Genomic DNA, 20575 nt, shown 5'->3' with positions numbered 1-20575 from the left:
GGACTCCAACAATACTTCTCTGACCAGTGTAGTTAAAGACAATTTATCGGCACTGGTGGAAAATGATTCTTGTAATAACAGTAATACTTTACTCTCTGGTTCTGGCTCATTACCAGATCCAACAAAAAATCTGAAAATTCTCCACTTAAAAAACATACCAATTGGTTGTAGCTATGACATAATTTATGAAGCCTTCTGTAGATTTGGGGCAATCAAAGAAATTTTAATGGAGCTTAATGGTAGTAAAGGCTTTTGGGAAGCTTGGGTATCATTTTCAAGTTTTGAGATTGCTTTAGAAGCAAATAAGAATTTAGAGAGCATAAAAATTGACAATTGTTTGATTTCTGGGGCTCTATGTGATAAAGCACCAAGACACCTAGAGGTATATAAACCAGAAGAATGGATGGAAAAAGAAATAGAGCATAGACTTCCAGAAGTAAGAACCCCCAAGCCCCCAACATGGATAATTGCATCTGGGAAGATAGATAATTATAACTATTATAAGATTAGTAAATTTATACAAAAAAAAAGTTGGTTTAATTAAAAGTAAGGATATTAGTAGATACGGTAAGCAATCTGTTTTGATTAATGCAAAATCAGATACTCAAGCTCACATGCTTTGTGGCAAGAAGATTGCAGAAATTGATCCTATTAAAGATATTAAACCACATATGAGCTTCAGCTATGGTAAAGGAGTAGTTTTTGATAAAGATCTATATGAATTTTCAGAACCAGAAATTCTGGACATGTGTCCTGCTAATGTTTGGAAAGTAAGTAAGATCCCTCAAACAAGCATGGTAGTTTTAACATTTGAAACCCCTGTTATACCAGATCATATAATTATTGAGAATGAAAGAGTACGTGTTCGAGAATATAAACCTAGGCCTTTACAATGCTTTAATTGTTTCAAGTACGGTCACCCTTCCCGGTACTGCAATAATACGAAGATCTGTATTAACTGTTTTTTGTTAGAACATGGCCAATGCAACAAAGATACAACCTGTGCAAACTGTAAAGATCATCATAAATCAAATGATAAAAGATGTAGAGAATACAAGAAAGAAGCTGCAATCTTGAAAGCAAATGCTGAACATATAAGTGTAGGTTATGCAAAGCATTTACTCAATCAGCAACTTAATTTTGCTCGCGCGGTTAAGATGCCAACAAAAGATTATAATCCACTACCCCTTACTACCACAGGGGGACCAGTAGTAGCACCTGGCCCGTCAGGTGCATCTCCCTTAGTGGTAGTAGCCCAGCCATCTGGGTCAAGTGCTCAGCCTATAAAAGCCAGAGCACAAACCTCCAAAGAGGTCAATATGGTTTCCAACACACCAAAAGTATTGTCACCAATAGGAGCATCTCCCCTAGAGGTAGTAGCCCAGCCTTCTGGGTTAAGTGCTCGAACTGTTGAAGTTCTAGCACAATCCTCCAAGGAAGCCAATGTGGCTTCCACCACCTTAAATGAATTGTCTCAGGCAGAATCTCTACCTGATTTGATGGAGATTGGAAAACAAGATCTTCCAAAGAGGAAAAGGTCCCCATCATCCTCACCTTCATCTAAGTCAGGTAAGTGCCCTACTGCTCATGATCCTAAGGTTGACTCTTATAAAGATCCTAGAAAGAAAGAAAAGAAGAGTGGTGGCCTAGTAAAGCCTTCCATCTCCAGGCCTTACATGGCTTCATCTGAAAAGTCCCAAAAGACAAATGAGACAAAGAAAAATAATAACAAAAGATAATGTCTATCATCCAGTGGAATTGCAGAGGTCTAAGTACTAGCATTGAGCAAATAAAAACTTTAACCAGGGACTCAGACACGAAGGTAATTTGCCTACAGGAAACCAAGATCAGTGACAAACCATTTAATCCTGGACTCAATTATCATTTTTGTAGATCCCCTCCTTTGCAAGCTGCAAGAGCTCAAGGTGGTACAGGTTTTATTATTCACAAATCTGTAAAATTTGAGACAATCCCACTCAATACACCACTACAGGCATGTGCAGTTAGAACTCATATCAGAAAAAAAATTACTTTATGCTCGCTATATATTGAACCATCCTTAGAACTTTTCCTCTTAGATCATGCTGGTAATCCAAGAAGGCTTAGACTTTCTGACCTCCAAGACCTGATCAATCAGCTTCCTGCCCCTTTTATTTTAATGGGTGATTTTAATGCAAAGCATACTTTATGGGGTGGAAATGTGTGCGATAGATGGGGTAATCTTGTTGAAGAATTAATCGACAACAATGATGTAATACTAATGAATGATGGTTTTCCAACTAGGTATGATGTATTCCACAACTCTACATCACCCATTGATTTGTCAATCTGTTCCTCATCCATTCGATTGGACTACCTTTGGTCAGTAAATGAACACCTACATGGCAGTGACCATTGGCCAATAATGTTAAATTATGTCCATAATCTTCCTTCTCAGTGTCCACCAAAATGGAAGATACAGTGATACCTCGGTAGTCGAACGACTCTATACTCGAACAATTCGGAGTTCGACCAAAATTTTCGAGAAATTTTTGCTGCGGTGCTCGACCAAAAATTCGGTACTCGACCAGCCGAACACGTGACGACCGCATGGGCTTTGTGATGATCGCGCCATCTCGGCCACTCTCGCTTGTTCGGGAAGCATCAGTTCTCTCGAGAGCGTCACTCAGACAACGCGCGATCAGCATTCGTTGTGATTTAGTGATTTTCAGTGCTTTTAATTGCTTTTTTAGCTTTCATAATGAGTCCCAAGAAAGTAATGAGTGTTAAGGGGAAGGAGAAGAGGAAAACAGTGCGAACAACGATCGAGTTGAAGAAGGAAATTATAGCGAAATATGAGAATGGTGTACGAGTGTCCGATTTAGCGGTAGAATACGGAATGGCGAAGTCGACCATTTCTACGTTTTTAAAGCATAAAGAAATGATTAAGAAGGCGAATGTTGCAACGGGAGTTACGGCGGTAACTAAGCAAAGGCCACAAGTGATTGAGGAGATGGAAAAGTTGCTTTTAATATTTATTAAAGAAAAACAGTTGGCCGGGGAAAGTGTTAGTGAAGCGTTCATTTGTGAAAAAGCGTTGCATATCTATGAAGAATTAGTGAAGAAAAGTCCGAGTACCAGTGAAAGTGATTCATTTACATTTAAAGCGAGCAGGGGTTGGTTTGAAAAGTTTCGTAATAGAACAGGTATTCATCGTGTTACTAGGCATGGGGAGGCAGCTAGTTCGGATCAAATTGCAGCCGATAAATACGTGGGGGAATTCGATCGGTACATAAATGAACAAAATTTGATCGCACAACAAGTCTTTAATTGTGATGAGACTGGGTTATTTTGGAAGAAAATGCCAGCCAATACGTACATTACCAAGGACGAGACGAAGATGCCAGGTCACAAGCCAATGAAAGATAGGCTAACATTGTTGCTGTGTGCAAATGCAAGTGGCGATTGCAAGATCAAACCCTTGTTAGTGTACCACTCGGACAACCCCCGGGTGTTCAAACGAAATAATATTTGTAAAAGTGCACTACCAGTTATGTGGCGCTCGAACACTAAATCTTGGGTCACAAGACAATTCTTTACTGAGTGGATAAACGAAGTGTTTGCCCCCCAGGTTAAGGCTTACCTCATTGAAAAGAGCTTGCCAATGAAATGTCTTCTGGTTATGGACAATGCTCCTGCACATCCTCCAGGTCTCGAGGATGACTTGAAAGAAGAATACAGCTTTATCAAAATCAAATTCTTGCCCCCCAATACTACTCCCATACTCCAGCCCATGGACCAACAGGTCATTTCAAACTTCAAAAAACTCTATACCAAGGCCCTTTTCAGAAAGTGTTTTGAAGTGACCAGTGACACGAAGTTGACCCTAAAGGAATTCTGGAAGGAACACTTCAGCATCCTCAACTCTGTTAACATGATTGACCAAGCTTGGCGAGGTGTGACCTATAGGACATTGAACTCTGCCTGGCGTAAGCTGTGGCCATCATGTGTCACAGAGAGGGAGTTTGAAGGTTTCCAACCAGAGGCGGGTCCAAGCACTGCTACCCCTGTAATTTCTGATGACACTGATGTCGTTGAGGAAATTGTTGTCATGGGCAGGAGTTTGGGGCTTGAGGTCGACAAGGATGATATTGATGAGCTTGTAGAAAGCCATTCTACCGAGTTGACTGTGGAGGAATTGTTGCACCTGCAACAACAACAGCAGCAGGATCTGATTGTGGAGCAGGAATCTTCAGAAGAGGATGAGGTAAGGGAGGATGTTCCAAGTTCTCTCATCAATGAAATTTGTTCCAAGTGGGCAGATGTGCAGGCTTTTGCTGAAAAATACCACCCAGAAATTGCAGTAGCAAACCGGGCAGTGCATATGTTTAATGATAGTGTCATGTATCATTTTCGAAGAATACTGCAGAGGAGGAAGAAACAATTAACAATAGACCAGTTTTTCACAAAAGAAAAGAAAGCTGCTACATCAAAGCCTGTTTCTCCTCCAAAGAAGAGAAGAAACCCCTGAAATAGATCTGCCCACCCTTTCATTGGAGAGAGAAACAACTCCTGAAGGAGAACTACCCCGCCACATCATGGAAGGGGACTCTCCTTCCAAGCAGTAACCTCCCCCTTCCATCCTCTCCACATCCATCCCTGTATGCCATCGAACCGCTGCTCAAAGGTATGTTCACTACAGTACAGAAAATGGTTTAAAATTGTTTTATTTTAGTACAGTAAATGGTTTAAAATTGTTTTATAGGATTTTCTGACCAATTTCATACACATTTAGATAATTATTGTTGTTTAGGTACACGTTTTATTAATATTTTGGGCCTGTTCGAGTGCTTGGGAACGGAATAGAATATATACCATTATTTCTTATGGGGAAAAAAAATTCGGTACTCGAACAAATCGGAGGTCGAACACGGATCTCGAACGGATTATGGTCGAGTACCGAGGTATCACTGTAGATGAGGCAGACTGGGCAGCTTATGAAAACTGTTCACACACCGATAAAGAGTATGATGAATTTATATCTCCAGTGCATGCCTATCAACATCTTGAAAATATTATTGATGATAATGCGAGCAAGTTTATACCTAAAACATGCGGTTTACCTCATTGCTCTGTAGTTCCTTGGTGGAGTAAAGAATGTGCCAACGCAAGAAAAGTGACCCGAACTTGCTTCAGAAGATACTTGAGAACAAACTATTTAGCAGATAAAATAGCATATCTCAGAGCCTGTGCCAAACAAAAAAGAATTTTTAAAAAAGCAAAGAGAGCATCTTGGAAGAAATATATATCGAATATTAATACCAAAACTCCTTCAAAGGAAATATGGGACAAGATTAGAAAACTTCAAGGTAAATTCGTCCCTAAGCCTCTACCAATATTAAGGGAAAATAATAGATATATATCTGACCCCAAAGATGTAGCAGAGGTTCTTGCTAAGCACTTTGCCCATGTATCAAGTGCTGACAACTATTCCCCAGCATTTCAACAAATTAGAGCATCAACATTTGTTGTTCCTCCTGCTTCTTCAAATACTGAAGCTTTTAACCTGCCTTTTAGTATGGAGGAGATGCAAAATGCTATCTCTAGCTCTTCTTTAACTGCCCCAGGTGAGGATGGCATCCGGTATGAAATGATATCACATCTTCCAGTGGATACCAAGGAATTTTTATTAGAAACCTTTAATGGTCTATGGGCTTCCCATACATCTCCTGATTCCTGGCATACTTCAATTGTAATTCCAGGCCACAAGTCTGGTAAAGACCCAGAACTGCCATCTAGTTATAGGCCCATATCCTTGACCAGTTGCATATGCAAACTATTTGAGAGAATGATCAACAACAGACTTGTGTGGTATCTAGAATCAAAAAATCTTTTATCTAACAGACAGTTTGGTTTTAGGAAGAACCGAAGTACTCTAGACCCTTTGCTGATGTTATCAAGGGAAATTTCAAATGCCTTTTCTAACCAAATCCAGGTGGTGGGTGTCTTTTTTGACCTCGAAAAGGCATATGACACCACCTGGAGGGGTGGTATTTTAAAGCTATTGGCCTCGTGGGGTATAGGAGGACATATGTTCTCTTTTATTGAAGAATTTTTATCAAACCGCTCAATTAAAGTGAGAGTAGGGTCAGAACTATCTTCATCCTACATGCAAGAAGAAGGTGTCCCCCAAGGCTGCGTATTGAGTGTGACCTTGTTTGCTGTTGCTATTAATAGTCTCATGAGTCACATACCTCCTGGCATACAAGGATCACTATTTGTCGATGACTTTGCAATTTATTGTAGTGGATCATCTGCACTACAAGCATGCCAAAATCTTCAAATTGCAATAAATGCTGCTTCCGCATGGGCAAATTCTCGTGGATTCATGTTTTCTCCTCAGAAGACCAAAGCCATTCGCTTTACTCGTACTCGTAAAAGGGAAGAGATCCCCACCCTTTTCTTAAATGATTGCATTTTGCCATATGAGGATAATGTCAAGTTTCTTGGAGTTATTTTCGACAAGAAAATGACATTTGGTCCCCATATAAATGACCTATCTATCAGGGTTAAGAAGTCACTGAACATTCTGAAAGTGGTATCGCATTTTGATTGGGGTGCTGATAGAACAACTTTGCTTAGAATTTATACATCTTTGTGTCTGAGCAGGTTAGACTATGCATGCCAAATATATGGGTCAGCTACAAAGACTTTACTGGGAAAACTTGATATTGTTCACAATGCTGGGCTTCGCATCTGCACAGGTGCTTACAGAACATCTCCCATTGACAGTCTCTATGTTGATTCTGGCATACCTCCCCTTTCCATTCGCAGAGAGGAGTTGAGTTTGAGGTTTTTAGCTAGGTCCCTTGCTGTGAGAAACAATCCTAACTGTAAGTATGTTAGGGTGCCTTTAGATCGGGCTCCTAACAGATCTAGAGTGCCTAAGCCTTTGGAAGTACAGCTGAAAAATGATGCTAGAGAAGTAGGCTTGTTAACAGCACAGATAGCAGAGGTAGGATATCCCAAGTCTCCTCCTTGGTGTAATCCACCTGTTAAAGTATGTTTTACGGCAGGAGGGAAAAATACCTTACCGAGTAGGGTAATGAAAAGTGAGTTTTTAAATCATGCTGCTCAACATCATGGGAAACATGTTTTTACAGATGGCTCCAAATTGGCTGCAGGAGTTGGAAGTGCAGCTGTGGTGGGGGATATTGTTATTAGAAGGAAGCTCCCATCCTCTTGTTCAATTTTTACTGCTGAGCTGTACGCAATAATTCTCGCAGTCCAACATATTTTTAAAAATGGCAACCAAAATAGTTTTTATACAATTTTTACGGATTCCAATAGTGTTTTACTATCATTAAAACAAATTATGCCAGGCCATCATCTAGTACAAGAGGTGCAGGACTGGTTAGTACTTCTGCAGTCTAGTAAGAGTATCAGTGTTCACTTCTGTTGGGTCCCTGCCCATGTTGAGGTGGATGGAAATGAACAAGTAGATAAGGCAGCAAAGGAAGCTTCAGGGCTAAGTAATCCATCCCCCTTGAGTATTCCTTACAAAGATCTTAAAAGTGAGATTCATCTTTACTGTAAAAATAAGTGGCAAGTTCGATGGTCTGAACTGATCACCAATACAAAATTGAAACAAATCCACCCATTGGTGGATAAATGGTCATCTTGTAATTCTACAAGTAGAAGGGATACCATTATTTTAACTAGGCTGCGTATTGGCCATACACATGCAACGCACAATTATTTAATGAAGAGTGGGGAAGGGAGACAGGCCCCTCTTTGTAGTACCTGTCAAGTGACAATGTATGTTAAACATATTTTAGTCGATTGTCCTGTTTTTAATCTTCAGAGGAGGACACATTTATTCCAGGACAAACTTTTAAGAGATATACTGGGGGAAAACTGTAATACCCTGAACTTGAGAAAATTTATACAAAGTATTGGGTTATATTACGAGCTATAATTGATTTTATTAATTTATTTATTTATTTTACCCTTTTAATCCCTATTTATTTCACATCTAGATTTTATTGTATGAAAGTGTTACGATTTGTATTAAAGGTTAAAATGATACTAAATGGTGTGAGTGTACAGATATGATTGAATGATTTTCGTTATATAGCGCTGAATGGCCTTTGATGCCCCAGTGCTTGGCTTAATGCCTAAATCCTATATTCAATTCAATCAATTCTTCCTACAAACCCTAGCTACATGCCCATCTGCACCACATTCAGTACACTTACCCCACGGCTCCTTGCACATTCTAGCATAATGACCATCCTTACCACAAATCACATTCATACGATTACTACGGCATCCACTCGCTATGTGCCCAGTCATACCACACCGATAACACTTAACCACTTTCTCTTTCTTACAGTCGCTAATACGATGCCCTGTGTCTCCACACCCGAAACATGCTCCTAATGCCCATCTACACTCGTTCTTTTTATGTCCTACCTTCCCACACCTATAACACCTCTCTTCACGGATACCACTACCTAACCTAACTTGCTGCGTACTAGCACTTCTATCTCTCCAGACTTGATTTCCCTATCTAAACCCTTCATTTCTCGGCATGGGTATTCCTACATTACTCACCCTAACACTTCTATCTACTACACTATCAGCTACCCTCATTGGCCCTCTCATAACAGCATCTCTAAAACTACCAAATTCTGGTACACTGTCCTCCATTTCAGTTCTTACACTCACATATTTACTTTCTTTCATACACCTATCCAACTCGTAATCCTCAACTATCTCTAAAATATCATCCCAAGTCAATCTCTCTCTAGTCCACTTCATTTTCTACTTCCGTTTCAAATTAATAAACTCACACACACTCTCTGGTACTGTACCCAAAAACTTCTTCATTAATTCCTTATTTTCATTTATTCCTTCGTCCCCATACTTATTTCTAGCTAATGTTTCTAACTGACATACATACATCGAGATTGTTTCACCCACCTTCATTCGTGCTTCATCAAAATAATTTTTTCGCTTATACCTATCAGTACCCTTCATACGTTTTACCTATTCAATTATTCTCTTCTTTACACTTTCATACTCAACCTCTCCTACACTCATTATCACCCCATACATCGTCAACAAATATCCTGACAAAAATTCTCCTAGCTCCTTAGCCCAAACTCTCTTACTATCCCCATACTTAGCCTGACCAAACCTTTCATATTCCCTAAAGAAGTCATATACATCCCTACTGCTATATTCATTAAAACTTCCACACCTAGGTACCTCTCTCATAAACACTGTCTTACAAACTTCCTCTACTTCATTCTCACTACTATCTTCACTGCCTACTCCCTTTTTGTTGCCTTCTTCCTCATTTGAATACAATGAATCTAATTCTACACTCAAAGTCCTATCTTTAACTATTCCCTTCTTACCCTTTTTCTTATTTACCACCTTCACCCATTCATGATCATCCTCACTCACACCCTGACCTTTCTTCTTTTCTTTCTTCACATTATCTTTACCTTTCTTCTCAGTCTTCCCATCACCCTTCGTTCCAATCTTACCATGTCTAGTCCCTTTTCTTTCAATATGACTATCACTACCTTCCCCATTATCACTTACCCTATCCTCTTCCACCATCAACCCATCACCCGAAGCCGAAGCTACTCCTCCGACTGCACCTTCACCCATGACAGTTTTCATCATCCCCATTACTTGCCCTATCATAGCTTCTATTCGTTTCTCATTTTCTCACATCCTCATCTCAACACCCTCTTCCACTCTCTCTACAGTTCCCTGAAGTTCCCTAAGTTTCCTTTGCATCTCCTCATTCTCACAACTTAACCTCGCATTCTCCATTAACAACCTCTCCTCTCGCTCATTAGACAACCGCAATTCCTCCTTTAAAATATATAACTGTTCCTCCATTTCCTCTATTTCAATACCATTAATATCTTAAATCTAATTCCTAAACCTATTTTAATACCCTTGTTCAACAGTCCAGTTTCAATCCCACCTTCGACAGTCCCTGTTCGGGCGCCAAATTTATGTGGCGGGATGTAAACAAAAACAAACCCCCACACCTTTGATCACTCTTACATCCAAAATATCCCACAACACAAACTTTCCCCTTACTTTACTTCAAACTGGACTATTGCACGAAGGGAAAAACAAACAAAACATAACCTTAAAACTATATTAAACGCAACCAAAAACAGAACACAAATCATTAAACTGACTTAACACTAAAACAAATCACTTATTACTAAACCATCCACCATATGCCATAAACCAGGAACAATCACAATTTATCATAAATTCAATAGACAAAAATGGCACACAAAATTTGCTGTATATATCGGTGCGTGAGGGTACCGAGAACTCGCCAACAATCGGAAAAAAAACAATATCCTATAAATATACCCAAGACCGTCAGTCCACGCACAGTACCAAAAGCACACTTAAGACTAAATAAATTACTTTGAAACACCAATCATATTCTGTAACACAAAAAAAAGTAATACCAGACCAAGAGAACCTCTTGGTTCACACGCAACAGTCCTTGCAAGTTGTAGCCTGCTGTCACTGGCCAACAATATCGTACGGCCAATTCGACCGTGCAATCTTATGCGGTGGTCGTCATCATCAAATTGTCATGAGAAAAATCCGTATTTTATAGCCGGGTCATCAACGTTCAAAAAATTCTGTATTCAGCAGTCTATTCCTACATTCATTGTCCGGTCCGGGTCCTTATCATCAAGAGATTCATATAAAAATACACACGGCTGGCAAACACCACCTTCCAGGCCAAACTAAAACTCCAAGGAGTCTAAAGGAATCTAAAGGAGGAATTACGGCCTGCAATAAAAAAGAAAAAACGCTTATGAAAACTCCTAACTAACTAAACTATTGCTCTATAATCAAAGATAAATAATAAACTTTCTATCTTTCATGATCGCGCCTAACAAAAATAAATAAAAACAGTACTTATATCAATATAAAGAAAAAATCACTTCACAGCCAGCTGTCAAAGAACAAAACAAACTACTGACTCCTGCTACAGTCATATAGAAAATGCTTTCGCCCAAGACATTCATTACCACCCTAACCTAGCTAAAAATGTAAACAAACAACCTCAATTATACCGACAGTCTTTCCCACTACAAACAATCATTCCGCTAATTACCACTTGTTCGGCGGCGCGCACCACGGACACACAAACATACGCACACACATACATACTCTCTCTCTCTCTCTCTCTCTCTCTCTCTCTCTCTCTCTCTCTCTCTCGCGTGATTTAGCAAAACTAAAGCAAATGAAATTCTCTCTCTCTCTTTTTGCAAAACTAAAACAAATAAACACACTCTCTCTCTATTTGACAAAACTAAAACAAATAAACTCTCTCTCTCTCTCTCTCTCTCTCTCTCTCTCTCTCTCTCTCTCTCTCTCTCTCTCTCTCTCTCTCTCTCTCTCTCTCACGATTTGACAAAACTAAAGCAAATAAACACTCTCTCTCTCTCTCTCTCTCTCTCTCTCTCTCTCTCTCTCTCTCGATTTGGCAAACAAAAAAAATAATTGTTCCAACACAGAGTACTTACCTAGATCTACTTTCTTAGGAGTCTCTGGTAACTCTTTCCCAACCGACCAGAATTTTGTGTAGTTTACCCTATTCCCGTTTTCTATGGGGGTAACCTCAGGCGGAGTGATACGCGCCCTGAGGCGACCCGGGGTCGGAGAGCGTGCTAGCTCAGGTCGTGCTTCTCAGTAAGTTTCTGGTCGTGGCGTGATTACCATTTCGCCGCGCTCTCTCTTACCCAGTGCGACCCTTTGTGTCTACCACGCGGTTCCCACGTGTCCTTATCCTTTCCTCTGTGTCCCTGTGTCTCTTGGTGTGTTAGTGTTTCATTATGGAGCATCCCCGCCGTTGCCCTGGGCCTGTGGCCGGTAAGTCTTGTGGGGCTTTCCTCTCCAAGCCCGAGGTTGACCCCCACTCGCTGTGTTCGTCATATAGGGGCAAGGTGTGCTCCCCAACCACCACGTGCTCGGAGTGCGAGTCCTGGAGCGAGGTCCAGTGGGTCCTTTATGGCACGAAGTAGAAGGCGGTGGCTAAGAAGTCGCCCAAGAAAGCCAAACTGTCTTCTTCTTTGGTGTCTCCAGATGCCTCGTCGGAACGAGGCTCCCTTCCATCTTCCCCTACCCAGAGTAGGGGACGAGGTAAGTCCGTTGCGGGGAAGCGGCCCATTGCTCTTCCCCAGGAGTCTGAATTGTCTGTGGGGGAAGATTCTGGTGTGATACAGGCATGTGAGGGGCCTGAGGGAGGTGCGGGAGTGTGTGTGGGAGACGAGGTCCTGGTGCCCGCAGGGCCCGTCTCTACTGAAGACCCTATGTGGGGGAAGTCGGGTGCTACCTCTTCCCCAGCGTCATGGGTATGTGTTTCAGGTGCTTCGGCCGCCGGGGGAGATGCCGAGAAAGAAAGTTCGTCTAATTCGGACCCCGCCGTTTGGGATCCCCCTAGGACGCCATTCAGGTCACCCTTCAGACTAGAGGAGGAGTTTGATCATTGGTTTGCCCGTAAGAAGGTGCCTCGGTCTCCCCCGGCGCCCTCGTCAACGCTCCCGCCCGTCTTTCTTCAGCCCGCGACACCAGAGATTCGACATGGAGTTCCCCCTGCTGAGTTGGATGTCTCAGGCAATTCGGCGGATTCCCTCTCCTCCTCCTCGTCATCCTCGTCCTCGGATTCATCGTCATCGGAGGACGGAACCAAGTCCACAAAGAGGAAGCGGGAGAGATCCCGGAAAAAGAAGAAGTCCCGCTCCCATTCCAGACAAAACAAGAAAGAGTCCAGACCCTCCAAGAAGAAGGCTAAAAGGAGTAGATCGAAGGATTGGGTGAACATCACGGTGCCCCGGAGCGAGCTGTTTAAGGTTACCACAGCCGCGGCCGCTTCCGGTTGGCTCCCTAGAGCCTCATCTCCACCGTCTCGCCCCTCCTTCTCCTCCTATGGACCAGAGTCCCGTCAGGGGAGGTCTATCCAAGCCCCCATTGACGCGCCTAAGTCCACAAAGGCCTCCACTACATCAACCCTGCGGTGGAAGGATGCGCTCCACAAAGGGCGCCCGGCGGCCCGGGATAATCCCACGGACACGAGAAACCCCGCAGGGCAAGGTAATCCCATGACGGATACCTTCGCCTCTGCGGGTCCGCCCGTGCCACGGGCAGGCCCGTCCAACGTTACCCCCCCCACCGTCACCGAAGATACTCGTGCGGAGGGACTGGTGACGGAGGCCCTGGTAGAAGGAGGAGAGTGCTCATCGGATGACATCTCCTCCTATTGGAAAGTGTTGGCTCTCATAAGACGGCACCATCGGCTAGATGAGCCCAAGCCCGCGGCGGAACAGACCTGTCTCTCCGGACTCAGTAGGCTTGTGGAGAATCCAGTACAACAGAACCCCTCCTTAGCTCTACCCTTAGTTCCTGACGTCAAGCTTGGTATGGAGCACATAGACAAATTCTTGGCCGGCCTGGCAGACGCCCCTAGGAGCCAAAGTTCCTTGAAGCTGCTCCCGGGGCTAAGGACGCAGAAGAGGTTCTACGTGCCAGAAGGTTGTCGTGGAGGGCCCCGCGCAGTGGTGTCAGCCATTACCACGTTGAACCAGGGTGCCGCTGAAGACAGAGCGTCCACGGCCCCGGTGTGCTTTTCCCCTACGGACACTTCCATGATGGAGGACATGGCTCAAGACTTAGTTTACGTGTCCTCCTGGTTAGACTGGTGGGCCTGCACTTTGGTAGGCTTTCAGTCGTCACATGATCTCTCCCTCCCAGAGAACCAGTCCTTATTGAAAGAGCTGATTAGCTCAGGGGGCAAAGCCCTAAAGTTTTTATATTATCAATTTCTCTCCCAGGCCACCAATTGGGTCCTGAGGAAGAGGGATACAGTCCTGAGCAAGTTAGTGAGGAAACTCCCCGACCGGGAAGCGAGAAAGTTGAGGAATACCTCGGTGTGGGATGAGTCAATCTTCCCCCTCAAGCTAGTGGAAGAGACGATGGAGAGGGTGAGGAAAATGAAGGACGTGGGAGAGCATAGACCTCCCCCCATGAGACGCCCACCACACAGGAGACCCTCTGTGGACGTCCCTCACTCATCCCGTGCATTCCCTGCCCAACCTAGAAGAGAGGCTTCTTCGAACCCTTGGCTTCAAGCAACACAGCCCCCCCGTACGGGTAACACGGCCCCTCAGTCAAACTTTAGACCGTCCTTCGGCAACTCAAGGAGAGGTCGGTCCGGTTGCTCCTCCAGAAGGAGATAGGAGGCGAGGCCCCCTACTCCTACAGGAGCCTCAAGTATGGGGATGCCTCAAACACTCTTGGCAAGCATGGCGGGATTACGATGCTGATCCCTGGACAGTGACAGTCCTGAGGGAAGGTTACAGACTGCCCTTCCTAGCAGAACCTCCCCCTCTCATTCCGGCCCTACAGGCCGAGTGGTTGATACCCAAGGACCCCTTGAAACGGGCGGCGTTGCAAGAACAGGTGTCGTCCATGATCTCCAAGGGAGCGTTGGAACCAGTCGAAGATCCCGGCCCGGGGTTCTACAGCAGGCTCTTCCTGGTGGAGAAGGCGACAGGGGTGTGGAGGCCAGTAATAGACCTGTCGGCCCTCAACAAGTTTGTGGCAAAAACCGACTTCAAGATGGACACTGCGAGGACAGTGTTGGCCGCCTTGAGAGAAGGAGACTTCATGATATCCCTGGATCTCAAGGACACTTACTTCCAAATCCCCGTTCACCCCTCCAGCAGGAAGTTCCTCAGGATAAAGTGGGATACCCGAGTCCTGCAATTCAAGACCCTTTGCTTCGGACTGTCGACAGCCCCTCAAGTGTTTACCAGAGTTTTCACGACGGTCTCCGTATGGGCACACGAGCAGGGCATCCGTCTGCTCCGATACCTGGACAATTGGTTGCTTCTTTCAGCCTCAAGGGAAGAACTGAGGGAGCAAGGCGCAAAGTTGCTCCGTCTCTGCAAGGAATTGGGTATCACGGTCAACTTAGAAAAGTCCCAGTTGAGTCCCACCACCAGGATGACCTACTTGGGGATGGTCCTGGACACCCGCTTAGTGAGAGCCTTCCCCTCATTGGAGAGGTTGGAAAAACTGGAGCGAGTTCTGCAACCCTTCCTGACGGACCAACCCAGGAGGGCCAAGGATTGGCAGAAGTTGCTAGGCCACCTAGTGTCGTTAGAGAAGTTAGTGGAGAGACTCAAACTCCGGGCAGTGCAATGGAACCTGAAGGAACACTGGACCCAAGGAAGAAATCCCCACAAGGTGGTTCCGGTCTCCCCAGAAGCGAAGGTGGCCCTACAGTGGTGGCACGACAGAACGAACACCGAGAAGGGGATGCCCTTCGCACCCGACCCTCCGGAGGTGCTATTGTTCACGGACGCATCGAAGGAAGGTTGGGGGGCTCACCTACTCGACAAGTCGACAAAAGGAAAATGGTCGCGCGAGGAAGCAACGAGACACACAAACATTCTAGAGATGATGGCCGTACTGAGGGCGAGTCAGGAATTCGTTCACCTCCTCCGGGGAACTCCGTGGTGTTAATGTGCGACAACGCCACAGTAGTAGCCTACGTAAAGAAGCAAGGGGGTCTAAAGTCGAAGGAGTTATGCGCGTTATCGACAGAACTGCTAGAATGGGCTGCAAAAGAAGGGATCGAAATCACAGCAAGGTTCATCCCAGGAAAGAAGAATGTCCTGGCAGACGGCTTCAGCAGAGTAGGTCAGGTGATAGGGTCAGAGTGGACTCTACACCCGGGAGTTGCTCGGGCAGTCATACTGAAGTGGGGCTCTCCGGTAGTGGACCTTTTCGCCATACGTCTGAACGCCCAGCTCCCCGTGTTCTGTTCTCCAGTCCCAGATCCGTCAGCAGCGTTCGAGGACGTCTTCCAACACCCTTGGGACGGCCTCGATGTGTACGCCTTCCCTCCCTTCATGATGATGAGGCAAGTCCTCAACAGAGTGAGAGCAACAGCCAACCTCCAAATGTCTTTGGTTGCGCCTTGGTGGCCAGAGAGGGAGTGGTTCGCAGACCTAAAAGAATTGGCCCTTCTTCCTCCTTGGCCGCTTCCAGACAGGCCAGACCTCCTCCGTCAGCCCCACTTTCAAAGGTTTCACGAAAACCCTCGGTTCCTCCGCCTTCACGCGTGGAGGTTATCGAGCGGCTCCTGAAGAAGGATGGATACTCATCGAGGACCGCGGCGAGGATGTCAGGTTACTTAAGGCGTTCCTCAATCGCAGTCTACCAGGCAAAATGGGCAGTCTTCTCAAAATGGTGCACTTCCCGGGATATCAAACCCTCGGGGGCTTCAATTCATGACATAGCGGACTTCCTGGTGTACCTCAGAGACGATGTGGGCTCTTCCATTCCAGCCATAAAAGGAGTACGTGCAGCATTAGGTCAGGTCTTCCTCCTAAAGGGCATTGATTTGGGACCCTCCCGACACATCTCGATGCTCATCAGGAGTTTTGAGCAGTCATGTCCCCCAAAAGAGGTGAGGGTACCGCAGTGGGACCCAGCTAGAGTACTCAAAGCCCTGTCAAGACAGCCCTTCGAGCCCCTCAAGGACATCCTGGATAAGGAACTCACCCTCAAAACAGTCTTCCTCTTGGCCCTGGCTTCGGCAAAGAGAGTCAGTGAGTTACACGGACAATCGTACGAAGTCTCACACTCAAAGGGGTGGCGTGAGGCTTCGTTTAAGTTCGTCCCTAGCTTTGTGTCCAAAACACAGAACCCGACTTGTTGGGATCCTCGGTTCGAGGGCTTTTCGGTGCCAGCGATCCCTCGGTCAGACAACCCTAAAGACTTGCTCTTATGCCCGGTCAGAGCAGTAAGGAAATACCTGGAAAGGACATCCAAGTTCCGACCTGAGATCAAGAGTTTATTCGTTTCGACCGGACGTGTGAAGAAACCAGTCTCCAAGAATTCAATCTCCTGGCTACGCCAAGTGATCAAGAGGGCTTACGATGCCTCAGGAACCCCTCTCTCAGGCAAACCAAGGCCTCATGATATTAGGGGTCTTAGCACCTCCCTAGCGTTTGAAAAGAACATGGCCGTGGGCCAAATCCTGAAAGTTGGTACCTGGTCCAGACAGTACACGTTCACGGAGTACTACCTGAAGGACTGTTCTAGGAAATCTTTGGACGGGTTCGCCCTTGGCCCGGTCATTTCGGCCCTTCAAAAGATTTAAGGTCATGGCCCCGGGGAAACCAGGGGCGGTAAGCCAAGAGACACATGTTCATCCCTTACCTTTCCCCTTATCATCCTTCCCCTGGCCCTTAATCCCCTGCGTGGAAGTGACTCAAAAGGCCCTAGCGGCCAGGATATACGTCTTCAGCAAGGAAAACGTCTCGGAAGTGTCTGTACAGAGGTAAGCCACTTAGACACTAAGATAGTTTTTTGGGTAGTTTCCCCTATTTTCATACAGTTTTCTAGTAGTGGTCGTCGGAACCTAGTCCCCTATCTAGGTTCCTTTTCCCCTCGTGCTTCCATCCTTCGGTCCCTAGTCTCTGCAGGACACTCCCACCTCCTAAAGTTTAAGTCTCCTAAGAAAGTAGTTCTAGGTAAGTACTCTGTGTTGGAACAAATCACAAATTTCTAAGTAATTTGTATTTTTCCTAACATACTTACCTAGAACTACTTTCGGGTTATGGCCCACCCATTCTTACCCGAGGGCCCTGCAGGGCTGAGGAGAACCTTTCCGACGAAACTTACTGAGGAGCACGACCTGAGCTAGCACGCTCTCCGACCCCGGGTCGCCTCATTGCACGTATCACTCCGCCTGAGGTTACCCCCATAGAAAACGGGAATAGGGTAAACTACACAAAATTCTGGTTGGTTGGGAAAGAGTAACCAGTAACTCCTAATTAAGTAGTTCTAGGTAAGTACTGTATGTTAGGAAAAATAAAAATTACTTAAAAATTTGTGATATTAAAATAAAAATTAATCCTCCACAATCTACTTATCATGTTCGACTGCCTACAACAAAACAGTCATGTAGTTCGGTACGACAAGTGTACCTTTGGCGCCAAAAAAGTATCGTTCTTAGGGCACTGCATCTCTCCTGAAGGAGTCCACCCCTCCCTGAGAAGGTAGCAGTCATTTAGAACTCCCCTATGTCCTCAACTGTCAAAGTACTGCAAGAATTCTTGGACATCATCGACTATTATCACAGTTTCCTGCCAGCCATCGCCGCCACTCTTGCTCCCCTCTATGCCTCCTAAAGAGCAAGCCAAAAGACCTGAAAGTGGGGTCGTCTTCAAGAAGCAGCCTTCTGCAACGCAAAGAATGTCCTATTAACTGCTGCTGCTCTCACTTTTCCCATGCCACTTGCACCTCTCCTTCTCTCCACCGATGCCAGCGATGTCGCTAGTAGGGCAGTCCTTGAGCAGGTGGTCAGTGGCTCGCCATGCCCATTGGCCTTCTTCAGTAGAAAACCGTCCAAGGGGTAATCTGGCTACTCTACCTTTGACCGCAAATTGCTGGCGGTGCTCTGGGCTGTCCGTCACTTTTGCCACTCCAATTGAACGATCACTACTACACATGTTTATGGAAGTTTTATTCCAGCTGTGACCAGATTGTGGAATGACCTTCGTAATCAGGCAGTTGAATCCGTGAAACTTCAGAAGGCCAAACTTGTAGCGAATGTTTTTGTCTTGAAAAGGCTGACATGAGTCTCTCTTCATGTGACATTTATTTTATTGCTACTGATCTTAAGATATTTTGCATTCTTTAATCATTGCTTTTCATATAGTTTATGTTCTTATATCCTTTTCCTCACTGGGCTATTTTTCCCTCTTGGATTCCCTGGGGTTACAACATCCTGCTTTTCCATCAAGGGTTGTATCTTAGCTATTATTAATAATAATAATAATAATAATAATAATAATAATAATAATGATATTAGATTTCCATATCTACTGTAATATAGTTGGTTAATGTCATTAGCTGTTTCATTTCTAATGATGGAGAAGGTCCAGTTTCACACCAGCGGTGCTCAAGAAACAAAATACTGTACATACTCAGATATTAGAAAACTGAACTTTGGTGCAGTTCTAGTGTGTGGGTATTGCTGCTTCTCCAATTCAGTCCAATGTAAAGAAATTGGTTTGTGGTGAAAGAATAATGAGATTATGAAAAGAATTTTTTTAGCCCATGACTGTATAAAAAGCTCTTTCTGAGTGGGGATACCTTAATGTTGTGAAAGGATTTGCATATCACCATGATGTGCAAAGCTGTACTAGTCAACTAGTCAAAGCTGCCCATGGTAGATTGGTTTGCTGTGAGCAATCAGATGCAAATCTCCCACCATCACCAATCCACAGTGGCCAACATGGTGATGAAAAACTGGCCAAATCCCAGACATGAATTGACATGACTGAAGCCTATGTCCTGCAGTGGACTAGAAATTGCTGCATTTGTTGTTGTTGTTGTTGTTGTTGTAGTTGTATAAAAAGCAAATGAACAGTAACAGTTAAGCAGATTACATGTCACTGTTTACTTTGTCAGATTTATTAACCCTTTTACCCCCAAAGGACGTACTGGTACGTTTCACAAAAGCCATCCCTTTACCCCCATGGGCGTACCGGTACGTCCTTGCAAATAAATGCTATAAAAAATTTTTTTATTCATATTTTTGATAATTTTTTGAGAAAATTCAGGCATTTTCCAAGAGAATGAGACCAACCTGACCTCTCTATGACAAAAATTAAGCCTGTTAGAGCAATTTAAAAAAAGTATACTGCAAAATGTGATGGGATAAAAATAACCCCTTGGGGGTTAAGGGTTGGAAATTTCCAAATAGCCCGGGGGTAAAAGGGTTAATTCTGTTTTTCAAATTATTGAGAAATTTATTAATGCACAGTTTTTATTACGGTGTTTTGAAATGACGAGCTATGATAGTGTGATATGTTTGACCTCAATAGTCTTCATACTGTAACCTATTCAAGTTTAGTATAGGAATTAATGGAATGATTAGATTATTTTGATTACTTTCAAACGGTTAATGAAAAAAATTCTAAAATCGTAATTTTCTTTTGCAGATTTGACTAGTATAACACAACCACCAAATTCAAGTCTCCAAAAAGGGCAGGAATCTCGTCGAGAAGTGTCTCCTATTTCGCCGTTACTTTGAAGTCCTACGCTCCTACAGTCACTAAAAACTTAAATATAATTTGTAATAGAATTATATATATGAGCGCAGTTATTTTCTTAATGAATTGAGACTTGGATGCCAATAATTGTAGGTTTTAACAAAACATTATTACTATATTATTAAAGTCTTGCTGGTTGGGATCACATTTTTCAGCAGAAAGGTAAAGTCAAACTTGACCGTTCCCCAAAAAATGTATAAAAGCCTTCAGTGCTTATAGTCTGAGCTCTCTATGGAACATTTTAAACATGAAAAAAAAACTTTATATTGTAATATGTAACAGTTAACATTTAAGCATCATAAAATACAAGGATTGGGGAAGTCATTATTTTTAGAAGGAAGACTTTCCATAGAATATCTGTGATTTCATGCATTCCATATTAAGTAGACATCCTGGCA

General features: G+C 44.0%; 1 long non-coding RNA gene across 1 annotated transcript in view; it reads left to right on the top strand.

Moving 5' to 3' along the window:
• LOC137636774 (uncharacterized) overlaps positions 1 to 20356 on the top strand; it is a 53180-nt gene extending 32824 nt beyond the window's left edge. The window contains exon 5 of the long non-coding RNA XR_011043214.1: positions 20067 to 20356. This is a non-coding gene — a long non-coding RNA (uncharacterized lncRNA). The remainder of the gene's footprint in view (positions 1 to 20066) is intronic.
• The last annotated feature ends 219 nt before the right edge of the window (positions 20357 to 20575 follow it).

This window comes from Palaemon carinicauda, unplaced genomic scaffold (assembly GCF_036898095.1).
Source record: "Palaemon carinicauda isolate YSFRI2023 unplaced genomic scaffold, ASM3689809v2 scaffold386, whole genome shotgun sequence".
NCBI classification, from domain to species: domain Eukaryota; kingdom Metazoa; phylum Arthropoda; class Malacostraca; order Decapoda; family Palaemonidae; genus Palaemon; species Palaemon carinicauda.
The sequence above is the reverse complement of the archived record's forward strand: the minus strand, read 5'-3'. Positions and strand labels throughout refer to the sequence as shown.